Here is a 15,234-nt window from a genome sequence, read left to right as displayed (position 1 = left end):
CGGTAAGCAGGATAATCCGGTCGGAATCGAGCTGATGGAATACGCTCGAAATAATCGAGTTCCGGACAGCGCGAAATCCTTTTGCACGGCGATCGGCCACTGCGTCAAAACACGGGGCGTCGCTCGCCTACAACTGCATCTCGGACGTATATAACGCATTGTCGACTCGGCACGCGAGTATATAACGCGTGCGTAATGCGTGCAAACGGCAGGGGACCGGCTGGCGCGGGCTAAGAACAAGGAAGACGGATGCATCGGGAGAACGATGTAGTGGGGAACACCGAGGGCGACGTGAAACTCGAAGAGGGGCACCGTCGTAGACGAGGGCGAGGGTGATGGGGGGGGGGGGGGAGAGGAAACCGAGCTTCATTCACCGCCGCCACTCGCCACGTCGGTCCGAGTCGCCGCCGCCGTCCGCGTTCTACTACTACGAGGTATTTGTGCTGTCGTATTTGCAGGTTCGCCGACACCCACACCCGCCGTTTGTCCATCGACCGCTCCGAGTCCGTTCTTTGCCAAGCGTCGCACCGTAATCCGTTTAGTTGTCAATTGAACGAGGTGTACCACCGGGTAACACCGGGGGTAACACGCTCGTTGCGATGGTGGAAGTCGCGAATTACTCTATCCAATCGTCGGCAAGCGATTTGTCACGACTGTACGATCTTCGGCAGTTTTTCGCTTTCGCGGATTGTTCGCGATTACGTAACCCCCTCATGCCCGAAGCATTTTAAAACGCATAAGCTGATGTACAGGTCGGTTTTTCGTGTGTTGTAACGTGGTGCAACGTTAGTGCAACGGTAGCGGGGAACGATCGATCGATGCACCGAGGAAAAATATATGCAGCTAATTGGATGTAGTTATAATCAAGTACGTTGCGATCGCGCGATTGCAGCAGATACGACCGATACAAGTACCGAGCTAAAGAACGCAGTTGCGATAAGTGATATCCTATCTGAACGATATTCTATCCAGGAAATTGAATCAATTTCGTCTTTGTGCGCGAACTAATAAGAGTAATAAGAGGATAGACTACCAGATAGTACAGTAATCGTTATAAACTCAAAAAGGATTAATCTTTTCAAATTCTTTATGAATTCGCGTAATTTGTTCGAAACGAATTGAAAAAGGACTCCTTTTTGATATTTCAAAAACACTGCGAGCGCTAATAACGCGCGCTGCCGCGATGCGGCTACATGCGCCAGTAGGCCAGTACCTTCTCGTAAGCAAAAATCCTCACGCGCTAAGATAAAAGACGAACCTGCGAGACACTTGGCTCTAATATTTTTCGTGATACCTCCGATATCATATTAAATCATATAGTGCAGAGATGGCAAAATGCACTAGTTACATTTTACCCAGTAATCAAGAAATACCAAGAAACATTTTAACTACATTACAGCAATGTTTTAACATTAATTTCATCGTTTCCTTCGTATCAATGTTTCTTGACGTTTCTTGCTTACTGGGTACATTCTTTCTAATACAGAAACTGGATCAGAAGATTTTTGTTAAATCCTTTTTGGATAAATCACGAAGGATTCTTTTTCATTTTTCTTCAAATACAAAATGGTGCTCAGATAAAGCTCCATTGGAATAGTATCTAAGCATAATTTCGAATTTATTGCGAATTCTTATGGAACAGAAAAATAATTCTTTTGGTATCTGAAGGATGGTGACATAGAAATTAATTCCTTTTGAACTCTTAACTCTTAAGTCTTTTTAGAGCAGAAATTATACGAAAAAAGAATTTATTTCATAATTCGGGAATTCAGAAAGAGTTCTTTTTCAATTCTCCTTGCTATCTGGATACGCAGTCAAGGGCGATAGCGCGTCTCTCTCCTCGCGTTCGTTTAAAGGCGCGTTTCATAACGCGCCAAGTCGCTTATCTTTCTTCCTCGTTAAGCGGTGCTTTCGTTCTCATCGTCGGCGTCGTCCGCCGCGCCGAATGCCACGCCGCCGTCGCCGCGCTGGCGTTTTTGCCTCTTCATCGGCACTCTCCGTCCCTTCCACGAGGACAAACTGAATGGAAGGAGATGCTCGATCGACCCCGTTCCCTGCTGCACGACACGATTCGCAGACTCGTTCGCATTCGTCGTGCTATCTCCGGCCAATCCGAGGACGCGAACGGCGTACGCTCGCGCCGGCTTACGTTGTAGTACGACCGCGACACTCGCGTTTGCGGTTTCATCCTTGCTGTTTATTCGCAGCATTGCTGCTCGATGTCGGCCCCGTCAGCTTGATACAGCCCATATAATTACCGCTGAAATCATTGCGCTCCAGATATCGCTCACAACCAAAGTCACTTCTAATTCTCTCTCTCCCCCCCTCCCTGTGATCCCGCCGATATTAAATCGTTTAGACACATGCAACGACATTGCGTCTCCTGCTGATTTAAGCTCGGCTGATAAGGGGATCGACTCGCTTGCCATTTTTTCGCATCGACTTCTTTCCAGCTGATTCTTTTATCGCACGCGTTCGCGTTCTTATTCATTATGGAAGATATCGTCATCTAATATGACCGAAGAATGTGTTTGTCCCTGCTGCTTGTCGTATCACGACGCTGTGTCATCAAATGACGATCGAGCAGCATAGCTTTCTAAACGATGAATCAAACGTATCGAGATAGGGAATTAATATCGTCTATATTATCATACTCACTTATTTTCGTCTCATGTCGAGATTATTTTCGTTATTTTCGAACTCAGCAATTTTCTAAAAGTAACAAAATAAGCTGTTTTATCAATGTCAATTAGCTGTAGCAAATTAAATCCAAGCAAATTAATTTCTTTTTTTTTCCAGTGACATAACTGTACGAGAACTTGTTGTTTCTAAGCAAGATTACATCAAGCGGAATAACTATATGCAGAATATCTTCGTATACCAAACGTTATCGCGCGATGTTCGAAACGTGACGCTTCCTTCGCGCGGCGCGGCGCGGCAGTCCGAAGGTCGTGCGACGCTATTGCTGTCATCGTGCTATCAATATGGCATCAGAGATATTTTTTTTAAGGATTGATTATGATTACACACGTCGCGATGTTTCTCAAAACACCATTCTCAAATAAAAATACGTTTTAGCAAACATCTCGGAGGCAGTAACTAACCTAATCTATAGTGCCGCAGCCGATAAAGCCAGCGCAATGAGATATAACATCATTCTCGAGAAGCGACACAAACACGGCTACCTTTATCACTGTCCAAACAAAATTACGCACTTCACGTATACGTCAAAAGAGAGTGCAACAATTTTCTACTAAATTTCCATGATTTTTGCGCTTTCGAAAAAATCCCAACAAAAAAAAAACTGATTTTTTTCACGATTCCACTCTAATGACTATCAAGTCTTTCAAGTTATATATAAATAGTTTTTTTTTTAATCTTTGAGAGTGTAATGACATCGATTTATTCAGTCGCATTCATAAGTATTCATAACGAGAATTATAAAACTGGCATATATAATTATTAGATTACGATGCGATAAACATGACACGCGATCGACGTAACATCCACTTTTTTTTAGTATCTGATGCAGCGTTGCAAGTTAGATTTAAATGTGATAATTAACACAATAATGTAACATGTATTTTTTGCGTTTGTAGGAATGACAATTGACTTGCTAATGATTATACCGTAACCAATCCATGAATTTTACAAGCAATTTTCTCGCAATTTTCCACGAAATTACGTGCTCGCGAAGGTACCAAGATATACATGTAACATTATATACAATAACTATTGCCGTGGTTCTCTTCATTCCGCGCTGTATCGTAATTAAACGTTTTATGCATTTATTTGTTATTTATGTACATGTCGTAAAACAAACACTGTGCACAGCATTCCGAATGTTATACCTCCAAAGCAGTGCCATGAAATTAATGCGTTCCAGAGCCCGCCAGAACGATACGGCGTCAGCGGCTAATTTTGACTTGTTCTTGTAGCAGCGACACGATTACGAAGTAAAATCGGAATTACGTCAGTCGAGCATCGAGTACGTCTACGCGATAAGAGTCGACCTTCTTCGGCGGGACGCGAACAATTTCGCACCTGACAATTGAGAATCGCTGCTAGCCGAGGGTAGTTGACTGAACCAGGGCGTGGGTGGATTGGACGAGGGAGGGCAAGTAGCGGGAAGGCAAGGAAGCTATACTACGCCGCAGTATAAGGGGTGGACGATCGATGCGAGCCAAAACATTGCCACATGCCTAGCCGCGCGAAAACCCCGCTCTATAAAACTCCCGCCACTTGCCGTGGCCTAATAATACGATTCGCGCGCTCAATAAGATGATTTTCGCATGTGTTCCACGATAAGGCTATAGGCGGACGACGGAGTAACTACGTCGAATCCTACATTACAAACGCGATCGATCGATCCCTCCGATCTTCCGCGCGTTTTACACGCCGACCTTCGGCGGCGGCGGCGGCGACGACGACACAGCGTGCCATTTTGACGCGCATAAAAGCAGAGAGCGAAGAGTGAAACAATGCCAAAATTCTCACGAGTTCGAGGCTTACGCGCCCGAGAGTCACGACACGTTACGTTATACGACATTCGCGTGGGCGTGCCGAGTAATTTTATGTCAGGTCAGATAACTTTTTGGCTGCCAGATCGCATCACGTTTATATTAGATAATAGCGGATAGCCAGAAAAGATAAAGATCGAATGAGAAAAGGTTTATCGAATTCTTCTCCGAATAATGGTTCTCAAGACGTTGGTCTTAGGTGATACACGGCCGTCTGCAGATTAGGCTCTTCGTAAAGCGCGACACGAAACGAATTGAAACGAGATAATTTGGATGCCGATCTGGTCGAATGGAGGAAATCGCATAATATTCCGCATAACACCGCGATATTGCGCCGCGAGATTACTCGCCGACACGCGGAAAGCCGTTAGAAAGCGGATCTAACGTGGATCGGAATGCGCGAGGTAATGCTTAACGAGCACGTTGGGACTGCCCGACTGGCTATAAGGCGGCTACTACCGGTCATACCGCGTACACTGTACACGTGTGTAAAAACGAAAAGTCACTCTCGGACGAAAACATACGCGGCTGTTGGAACCCGCTCGATAAATAAATATCGACGAGCGAAATTGAGATAAACGGAAGATATTTTTACAGTTGCATCCAGAGCTCGGGGGGGGGGGGCGGAGGGGTGAATAGAATTTTAAGCGCGAATGGAAAATACGCGCGGACGAGAGAAGCGCGAAAGAAGCGATATTTCCCCCGGGGTATCGACAGAGATGAGCGGCTCTCGCGCGTCTATCTACACCTTCCCATTCTCGAGGTAAAATTTATTATCGCCGAGGAAACTCGGACGATGCAATGGATTTCCGAGTTTCCGTCACAATGCCGCGCGCGTCTTCTATTCTAACCACAGCTGCTTCAAGGCTCCGATCGTCTATTCCGACGCACAGAAAGTTCTAGGGAAAACCTATTACGATATCGGCTATACAGCCGAGGATATACATGATGAACGTAAGGCGCGCGTAGGACGGGACGGCTCGGCTGTACCACGATAACTGGGAATCTCCGTTCGATGAAGACAGGCTCCGCGGAAGCGTTTTTCGTTACTCCGAGAGTTACCCTATACGGTCAAGAGTCACAATGACCAATTCCGACGCGCAGCCGCGATACCCTCGACATAATCCCGGTGTGTATCAGTGTAAAAACAATATTTTTCGTGAGATAACTGGAATCAATCGCGAACTTTACGATTCGATAACTTGCCGTCACGCACGAACGAGCGCGCGATAACGCTTATTGACGTCAATAAAGCCGTTTTAATTATTGCTAATTCGATATCAAGGTACGATTGTTCGTTCGTTCGTTCGTACGTTTGTTCGAGAGATACGCTCCATTTCAGATTAAATCTCGTGGAAGTCAATGTCCAGACGCGCGCGTTAAGGCCCGGTCTACAATCAGTCGTATGTCGTAGTTGGATGTCGGAACGCAGTCGATGGTTCAATGAAGGAAAATTTGTTTTTGAAAAAGAAATTCTCTTATTGGACCATCGGCTGCGTTCCGATATCCGATTCCGACATACGACTGAATTGTAGAACCGGCCTAAGGCCCGGTCTACAATGGATGTCGGAAGTCGGAGTCGTAAAAAATTGACCAATCACAATCTATTATTCTCCTTGCGGTCGAAGAATAATGAACTGTGATTGGTCAATTTCTAACGACTCCGACTTCCGACATTCATTGTAGATCGGGCATAAGGCCCGGTTCTACAATCACTACAATCAGTCGTGTGTCGGAGTCGGATGTCGGAACGCAGCCGATGATCCAATGAGAGAATTTCTTTTTCAAAGACGAATTTTCCTCATTGGACCATCGGCTGCGTTTCGACATACAACTGATTGTAGAACCGGCCTAGAGGGCGAAGCACGAACTTCATCCTTACGCGCCCGCGCGTTATCGCGACGCGATACAAAAACGTCGGTCACCGCAGGATTCACTTACGCATCGAGCGGCCGCATATCGCGAGGCGTAGAAGGGGAAAAGCGCGCGTCCGCCCGCGAGTCATCTTATCTAATACCTACATCGAGCGACGTGCTATCGGATGTCGCGCTCGAGGTACGCGGCGAAGGGTCGCTGTCCCCGTCGTCGCTGTCCAAGTGGCCGCGGGCACGGCAGCCTCGTGTCGGCTGGACGTTAACCGTGCGTCGTTGCGACGCGTGGTACATTATGTACGCCGGTGCGTAATACGTCGTCGTCCACGCACGCCGTGCCCCGTGCACGTACACACGCGCACACATATGCGGATGATGTTGGCCGCTAATAGGTGCTTGATCGAGCGAACGCGAGGTGGTCGCGTTACGATAACAAGGACAGCATGCGCCGCCACCTTTTTCGCGATGCGAACTAACCCACCGCGCCGCGACGCGGGGCGTCGCGGCGTCGTCGGTCGGGGGTCGAACGCGGAGGGGTAAGAAAATGTGCGCAGTAAGGAAAGGACGGACCCCGCCCGCCGCCGCCACCGCTGCCGCCACTCGTCGTCGCTTCTAGACAACCCGCGATTAGGTCGGTCGAATCTCTTTCCGCGTAATCAATTTCTTTTTTCGCGAACAGTAGATGGAAATCAGGAAAAGTATAATAAAAAGTGAAAACATCTTCGATATGTCTCGTATTTTTGAAAAAAAGTAAATATTTCATGATAATAAATGCACGCGAAATACGAAGTATCGCAACGATATGCTTTTTTGCGGAAAATGATACGACGTCGCGAACGATTGTAAGTAAAAGGAATTCGTCTTCGCTGACAAATTTCAACAACGGCCTTAGGAGAATGACGCAATCTCGACGGAGAGCAGCATAGGGATCATGGAGCCGCCATCCAACGGTGAGGCCGGAAGGCCGATCGAGCCTTCTCTATTGTGCGCGCGATGATCAATGGAAGAATTTCGTATAGCTAACATCCCCTCGCTCATTAAAATCGCTATACGCCGTCTTATAAGACTAACATCGTACAAAAGCTACATTTCATGTTTATGCTTATTTTCTATAGATATGCACGACGCACGCGCTCGCCAAATGCGTATTTATTCGATAACGCACTTCTGAAAACCTATTCAGCGAAGCTCTCTGAGACTTCTATTCAACGGCCGAATGCCTGAGCATGACTCGAAGCGAAGCATGACTCAACGATAATGCAAGAATGTCGACTGAGATACCTGGCAGATTCGACCGTTCGGCATATCGCGCACGATCGTTGAACGGGAAGGCAATGCGCGGAAGGTACATCGCGGAGAATAGAGAGGGGGGGGGGAAGAATAGCGAGAAATGAACGGCAAACGTTCGAGAGGCGATAATCCGCTAGTTTATTAGCGAGGAAGATACAGGCACTTGTAGCGTATCTTCTTGTCTAAGTACAGAGTATCTACGTTCGAAGGATATTGGAAGATAGCGCACAACCGCATCGTTTAGAACCTGGGGCAATGGAAAAAAAAACGAAAAACAAGCATCAAGAAGGAAATATACAGGAGAGAGATAGATGAGAGAAAAGACAATCACTTTAAAAGGCCCCGGCACAATAAAAAATATAAGGAACAAGGAACAGATATTATAGCGATTAGGACTAAAGAATCAGGAATAAAGCTGGACGCACGATGAAAAACACAGGCAACAGAAACAGGGAATAACACAGGCAATAGATTTTTTAACCTATCGGAAGCCGTGTATTAATATGTTACACCAGCTTTATTCCTGATTTTTTATTCTTAATCGCTAATATCTGTTACTTATATTTTTGATTGTGCGGGGGCCTTGAAGCGAAACTTTAAAATAGAGATGTAAAAAATCGAGATGTGAGAATCAAGGATTTTTTTGTCGAATCGAATCAAATTTTATTATCTCCTTCGAATTCGAATTTGAACCGAATCAAATCAAATCCACAAAATTTCATTCATGAATGAAAGCGAATCGAATACTTTCATTGAAATGTAATTTTTAATTAACAATATAATTAGATTAAATTTTAACACGTAGATAATAAGAGAATATTTTAATGCGGAAAAATAATATTAATTGTATAATATAAATTCTTTTTAAAGCAAAAAATATATTTAAAAAATGTGCAAATTAGAAACTTGCACGTTGCTTCCTCATCATTATAGATCGCTATCATTGCTCCTATTTTATTTCGCTCACGAAGCTCCTCTTATGAGGAAGCTTGTATTTTATTTGATGCATAATTATTAGTATTTATTAGTTTGGCATCCTCATAAAGAAAGCTTTATGAGTGAAATAAAATAGGAGTAATGGTAGCGATCTGTAATGATGAGGAAGCAATGTGCAAGTTTCTAATTTGCACACTTTTTAATTTTAACCTATTCATGAATTGAAAAAGGGTCAGCTTAGTCGCACAAGTAGGGTTTTACAATTGATGCAATGTCAAATCGATGTTGACTTTGGGAGTTCAGGCTACATGGTCCATATATGGACTTTGCATATGGACCTTTGATCGCGTATAAAGCTATGTCTAATCAACCAAATCTTAAAGAATTATACATGAAATAGGAGTAGAAAAGACTGAAGAATATAATAGAGTTAGAAATAACCTGATATCTCAAAATTTGCGGAATCTGTATCCAGAAATCGGTAACCCCTTCACCGATCTTCGCCAAATTCAATACCAACTTACTTTAATGATGCTCTATCCATAAAATTTGCGGAAATTAGAGCAATCACGCAAGTTTTTTTTATACAGAAATCGTTAACCCTTTTATTATTAACAATCTTTCTAATTCTATTACATTCTTTAGTTTTTTCTACCCCTATTTCATGTATCATTCTTTAAGATTTGGTTGATTGGTTCTTGAGTTGTCAGTAAAAAGCGTACACACACACACACACGGACATTTTTTAAATGCAATTTTTCGACGTTTTAGAACATTCTGAATACATTGGCATCGAAAACTAAAAAAACAATTTTTCTCCGATCTTGTCTACCCCTATTTCATGTATAATTCTTTAAGATTTGGTTGATTGGTTCTTGAGTTGTATTAGAAATTTCAGTAAAAAGCGTACACGCACGCACGCACGCACGCACGCACACACACACACGGACATTTTTTTAATGCGATTTTTCAACATTTTTGAACACATTGGTATTTTTTTTCTCCGGTATTTTTTACCCATATTTCATATATAATTCTTTAATATTCGGTTGATTAGACCTAACTTTACACGCGATCAAAGGTCCATACACGAGGTTTACGAAAACAAAGCTTCCTCTATGAGAAAGCAATATTTAATATAAAGCTATTAAAATACACTTTATTTAATGTCGCAGTAACTGAAGCAATTAGGCGAAAAATCATAAGTTATAAAATACTCTTACGTAATACTCAATAACGTTATCCAATTACATACATAGAAATTAAAATAAAATAATATAGTTTATTTTGTTATCAATACTCATAGCTTACTATTTTTTTACGCATATTCAAATTTTTATTTATAATTTGATAGGGTCACAGGGCATGTAAAAAATTAGAATTGAACTTTTGGACTGCTACTTATAGCCGCTCAGTGAGCGGTTATAATACTAAATGCACTCATTGAATGCACCTATTAACAAAATCATATTTTTGTTTATTAACGGGAAATATGATTTTATAAAATTGATATAAAAAATATATATGATTCGTATTCGATTCATCTAAATTCAAAATTTTCGAATAGTTCGTATTCGAGTAGTTCGTACATCTTTAGTGAAAAAAGAACGACGTGAAATGATGGGAAAAAAATGTCTCCGTGGATAAAAATGCTATATTCTCTCGTATCAATAAAAGGAAAATGAAGAAAGCTATTAGTCGATGGCCTTAGCTAAAGAATTCATCAACGACAAACGACAACCATTATAGCGTTAACAATCATGTTGGATCTCGGTCTCGATATAGCGGTCGGTGAAATGCGCGGGTGGTTTTAGATCCGCGCAGCGTTTCCAAGGTGCACACATGCGGCTCAAGTGAAATATAGTTCCTGGAAAGTACGTGCAGCAAACACACATGCGCGCACGCGAGCGCGCGTACACACATTACACATATATACGTACGTGCGAACACGTGTACGTAAATCGCTTGCACACCATTAGAGCAGTTTGCGTATTTAACAACTTCGATGGAAGAAGGGTGACGTCGTTGCCGCTTCACCGGCGTTGCTTCTCGTCGTTACAACGCCCAACGTCTCGAAAACCGGGAGAGAGCCACTCGTCGCGTTACACTCTCAGGACGTCTGGTTAACGCGTTGCACGGAATGCGGTTTACGTTCCGGCATCTATGTAGGTAAAACGGGCACAACGATCGAGATGCAAGCATGCGAGACGCGCGCGCGCACAATGTCGGCGGCACGACACGAACGAACGGAGTGGCTCTTGCGTGAAAACGCTGATTTAGCATCGGCCGAATTAGTATTTGGAAACCTTCGCCTCACGTAAAGCGTCTTTAGCTGAGAGAAGCGCGGCCCGCTAAGTCTTCGGCTAAGCGCGAGTTATCGAGGAACGAGCACCTCGATAAACGCGAACCGGGTTAATTGTATTCAAACCTACGCAGTTAACGCAGAATCGCAGATTAGCCGGCGATAAAGACGAAATATAGAGCGTCATGAAAAAATATGAAAAAATATGATGCTCCAAAATGGAACTGCCCCGATTCCCCCCCCCCTAGAAAAACCTTATTTTTCCGCAAACGGAGAAAGCGAAAGAGAAATTCCCTTTTCTCTTTTATTACCTTAGTATTCTCTAACTGTTAATTATTATGAAATATTACGTTATATTATACGATCTGGAGAGCGTTTTCTCTTTTCTTGAGTAAACGACCTAATTACCGTGCCAAAGTTTGAAGCATCGATTTTTCTTTGCTCCACGTGCCAATCTCGTCTTAACTGCACGATAATACGCGCTAAAATAACACTAATTGCAATCGCTAATGTGTCGCGGCGTATTTACGTGCGCGGTTATTGCAAAACGACGCTCTTTCGCCCGCGCAATCTCTCGTTAGAACAAAACCATCGTCATAGGTGGCACGATTGACAAGTTAGTCAACGGTAATGCGAACCAATTAACGAATTAGCGAGCGAATTAAGATCCGATCTTTAAGTAACCGTTCGCGCTACGTAGCCGTGCCTCGACACGCTCGCACCGAGTTTATTCTCTACGGAGATATCCCTGGAGATAATTACATTTCCTACCGCCAAACGAGTACGCGCGTTCGAATAGAAAGTCGAAATTCCGTAAAAGCGGACAAGGACACGCGCGCGCAACATGTAATTATGATAAGAAAAACCGGCTACCTCGGAAAGTCGAAAAGGAGCAGCGCGACGAGCAGCGGCGGCGACGCGGGCGGTTTTACGTTCTGCGGAATATATTTGTAAAGAGATTGCAACAGCGCGTAAAGCGGGATGCGCGAGATGCAGAGAGAGAGATGCATCTCGTTGCCTCGGCGAGAATGCGCTGAGAAGCACCATGGAAACCCACGATTTCAGCTTTATATCGACAGCTCGTAACAATCTTGAGCGATCGTCGATACCCGAGGGAAATTAGCTGTTGAAATTATTCGCGCTCTCGCTTTGCGCCGTCGACGAGAGACGTCCGCCGCTTTAATTTTTTTATTTTCTTTTCAGGATTGATTTTTGTATTTTTAATTCGTTTTCGAGATTCGGCGGAGAGATTCCGATCGGTCAATTTTTCTCGATTGCGAAGCGCCCGAAATGTCGACGCACGCGCGCGCACGATATTCGGTGCTGCGAGTTCCCCCCTTAGCATAACAATGCCGGCCAATCGTTCTATTGGGCGCATGTGCCCTTGGTACGCGTTAATAGCGCAACAGCGCCAGCGGTGACATTCCGTGCCATCGTTGGCGTAGTACTTTTGCTCGGGAGAACGAACAAGCTATCCAATTACGATACGGCGACGCGAGCGGCCAGTCTAGACATCGTCGTCATTTCGTAGAAATGGTAGGATTGCCTTATTGTCGGGTGGTATCTCGGGCGCGGGAATAGCGGGAGGGCAACAATCGTTTTCGACGCGCGTTATCGATGCGAAACAATAGCCACGAGCTCGCTTTTGACGGGATCAACGTGTCTGACAGTTAAAAAAAGCCAAAAAACCAAAAAACAAAAAAAAATTATTGGCATCCTTCCGTGATTTGTGACGATGCCCGAGGATAAAACGAGCCGCCAGCGCTTATAGGAATAATAAAACACGAATGAGAAAGAGAAAGAGCGAGGGAGGAGAGGAGGGAAGAGAGAGAGGGAAGGGTTAGGCATTGCGGCTCAGCGGTAATAACCTGCCGTTAATGTCAGCCGTCAAATAATCCAATATCATTTTTACGAATATTTTTCAAGGCTGAAAACGTCTCTCGCCGGACACTTTACTGATTTCGCGTTAGTTAAGGCACCCCAGGCAACAACTTCTCGCTGATGTCTATGACGTCGTAAACGTCGTCGTTACTCATGCGGTTCCACCGTTACCACGCGGTTATTTTCCGTACCGCCGCGGCCTAATAAGAAGACGTTTAACAATGCGGTGTCGGCCGCGCGAAATAATGTGCCGCGGGAATTGATCTCAATTCCCGAATGCGATCGTATCGATTCCGACGTCATTCAAGGATCATCACGCACGCGTCCGTCCGTCAGTCAGTCTCTCCTCTCTCTTTCTCTCTTTCTCTTTAACCCGAGAACGAGCACCTGGGGCTACTTATAAACACCCTAATAAAAAAGAAGCTCACGTCACGGTAATTTTAATGTGTTTCTTTCATTTTTAAAATACTTTTTTTTATCTCTTCTTCCTTTTTTCGGAAAATGTTGAGTAAATCTATACACATATATACACATCATCGGTCTGTGACTTATTTTATTTTTACGTCATTATTATAAAAGTGATTATAAAAGGATAATTGACGTAACGACTGACCAAAAACAACTGACGTGAAAATCATTGTTATCTGGGATGTAATTAATAACAATGACTTTTAATTGAGGTGTAAAAATAGCCCCAGATGACCGTTTATGCAAAAAAAAATTAGGCATCCGTTCTCGAGTTAAAAAATAATTCGTGCGTAATAAATGTTTTTTTTTTTTAATAAAATGCTGTTTTTCCAACAGATACGTCGCCGACGTATAGCTCTATAGCTCATTCAATATCTAGTAAAAAAGCATTGGGTACGTCGCAGCAGTCAATCAAACATTTCTTATCAGAAATCAACTACTAGAACGTTCGATCGATACCCTCCTGCCGTAGCACGGTTCGCCAACTCTCGCAAAATAATCGCGGGAAGGAACGGCGTCCATTTTCGGACGATGGCGCGCCGTGATTACGCGAGGCGGGGTTTCCTAATTCCTATACTAACAAGACGTATTCCGTCGGCTTATCGTTAGAAAAATAGAGATTCGCGAGGATCAATCCGGCCGCCGCGCCGGCGGAATTCCGTGAAAAGGGAATCGCGGGACTTGTGTGTAACACCAAATCGAAGCGCCGTCCGAAAGAGCGGAAGAGCGCCGAGGGCCGACGGGCCGATTTTCCGGAAGATTGGATTCGAGAGAAGGGCAAGACGGGGGAAACGTACGTTGTTTATCCTCCGGCGCGAGTTCGAGGATCAAAAGCGGCGAAATAAATCGAGCGAGTACGACGAATCGCTGGAGGACCAATATCTGTTTGTGACAATTGTGCGTGCGCGCGCGCGGGGAAAAGCGCAAAGGTGCTCGCGAAGGAGAGTGCTTTGACGCGAGCTGAAATCGAGGGGCCGAGGCGAGCCGAGACGAGCCGAGCCGAAATCGTGGGTCCGGAGCACTCTCTCGGGGGGCGACGTCGTCGCGACGCGTTCGCTCTTTTGCGACGCGACGGCGCGGCGCGGCGACGAACGAGGTTAGCCGAGCGGCCGCGAGGTCAGTGACTAAAGAGAGAAATATCGCGGGGACGCGATATAACCGTCGCCACGCTGCTCTCCGTCTATCGACGCTCCGCGACATCGGGGGCCTTTTACCCGTGTCCGGGGGCCCCCACCGCTCGTTCACCTCGCCGAAATTCGCAGAAACATCGCCGAGGCGGCCCCCCCTTCCCTCCCACCCCGTTCCTCAAAAAATAAAAAAAAATCGTCACCGACAGTCTCGTACGTGGAACCCGGTCCGCCTCGCTTCCTCTCCGCTACTCCGAGGCGACCGAGGCCCCTTACTCGCCCCTCTCGCGAGCAAACGAGCAATTTTCACGGCGGTCTCGGAGGCCATTGATACCCGTGTCGCCGCACCGCGCCACACCGCGCCACACCGCGCCACACCGCGCCGCGCGAGCACCGTTGAAAGCATGCGTGTTTCGTGGAAAAGGACTCATACGCTCGAGCTACACATCGTCGGGCGAGGACTACGACGCGCGGAACAACGCCCAGGAGCGACGAAGCGTTGCTCCGAAAAAAAATCTCTCGCGCGCGTGTTCCTCGCGCACACTTTTGCCTTCCTGCCTTTTCCCGCCCCTCCGCCACCCCACCCCGCGGCCACCGATCGCGTTCCTTCTCTCTATCGAGGCCGGAGCGGGGGAAGAAACGCGATTCGGAGCTCCTTTGGGTAGAGGAGAGCGGCGGAGGTAGATAAATAGGCAGATGGACGGAGGACGAGGAAAAAAAAAGATCCGTTTCGGCGACACAGCCGGAGCGGGGATCCCCATCGCCCGCTCGCGACGATAATAGCCAAATTGCTCGTGCGTTGTTTGACGAAAAAGCGTGTAAACGCTAGGCGAGAAGAA

The 15,234-nt window shown here is 45.4% G+C and overlaps 1 protein-coding gene across 3 annotated transcripts in view; it reads right to left on the bottom strand.

Annotated features, from left to right (window-relative positions):
• Inr-2 (insulin-like receptor-like) overlaps positions 1-15,234 on the bottom strand; it is a 60,013-nt gene that overhangs the window by 44,255 nt on the left and 524 nt on the right. The window contains exon 1 of one of the 3 annotated variants that reach the window (XM_071786995.1): positions 6,542-6,850. The exons of 1 other annotated variant lie outside the window; for it this stretch is intronic. The gene's annotated coding sequence lies outside the window, so the exon portion shown is untranslated. Of the gene's footprint in view, positions 1-2,658; positions 2,690-6,541; positions 6,851-15,234 lie in introns of those variants that run through there. One more of the 3 variants, XM_071786998.1, reaches the window with a different exon arrangement.

Source organism: Temnothorax longispinosus, chromosome 8 (assembly GCF_030848805.1).
Source record: "Temnothorax longispinosus isolate EJ_2023e chromosome 8, Tlon_JGU_v1, whole genome shotgun sequence".
Taxonomy (NCBI): Eukaryota; Metazoa; Arthropoda; class Insecta; order Hymenoptera; family Formicidae; genus Temnothorax; species Temnothorax longispinosus.
This window is presented reverse-complemented; position numbering and strand designations above follow the sequence as displayed.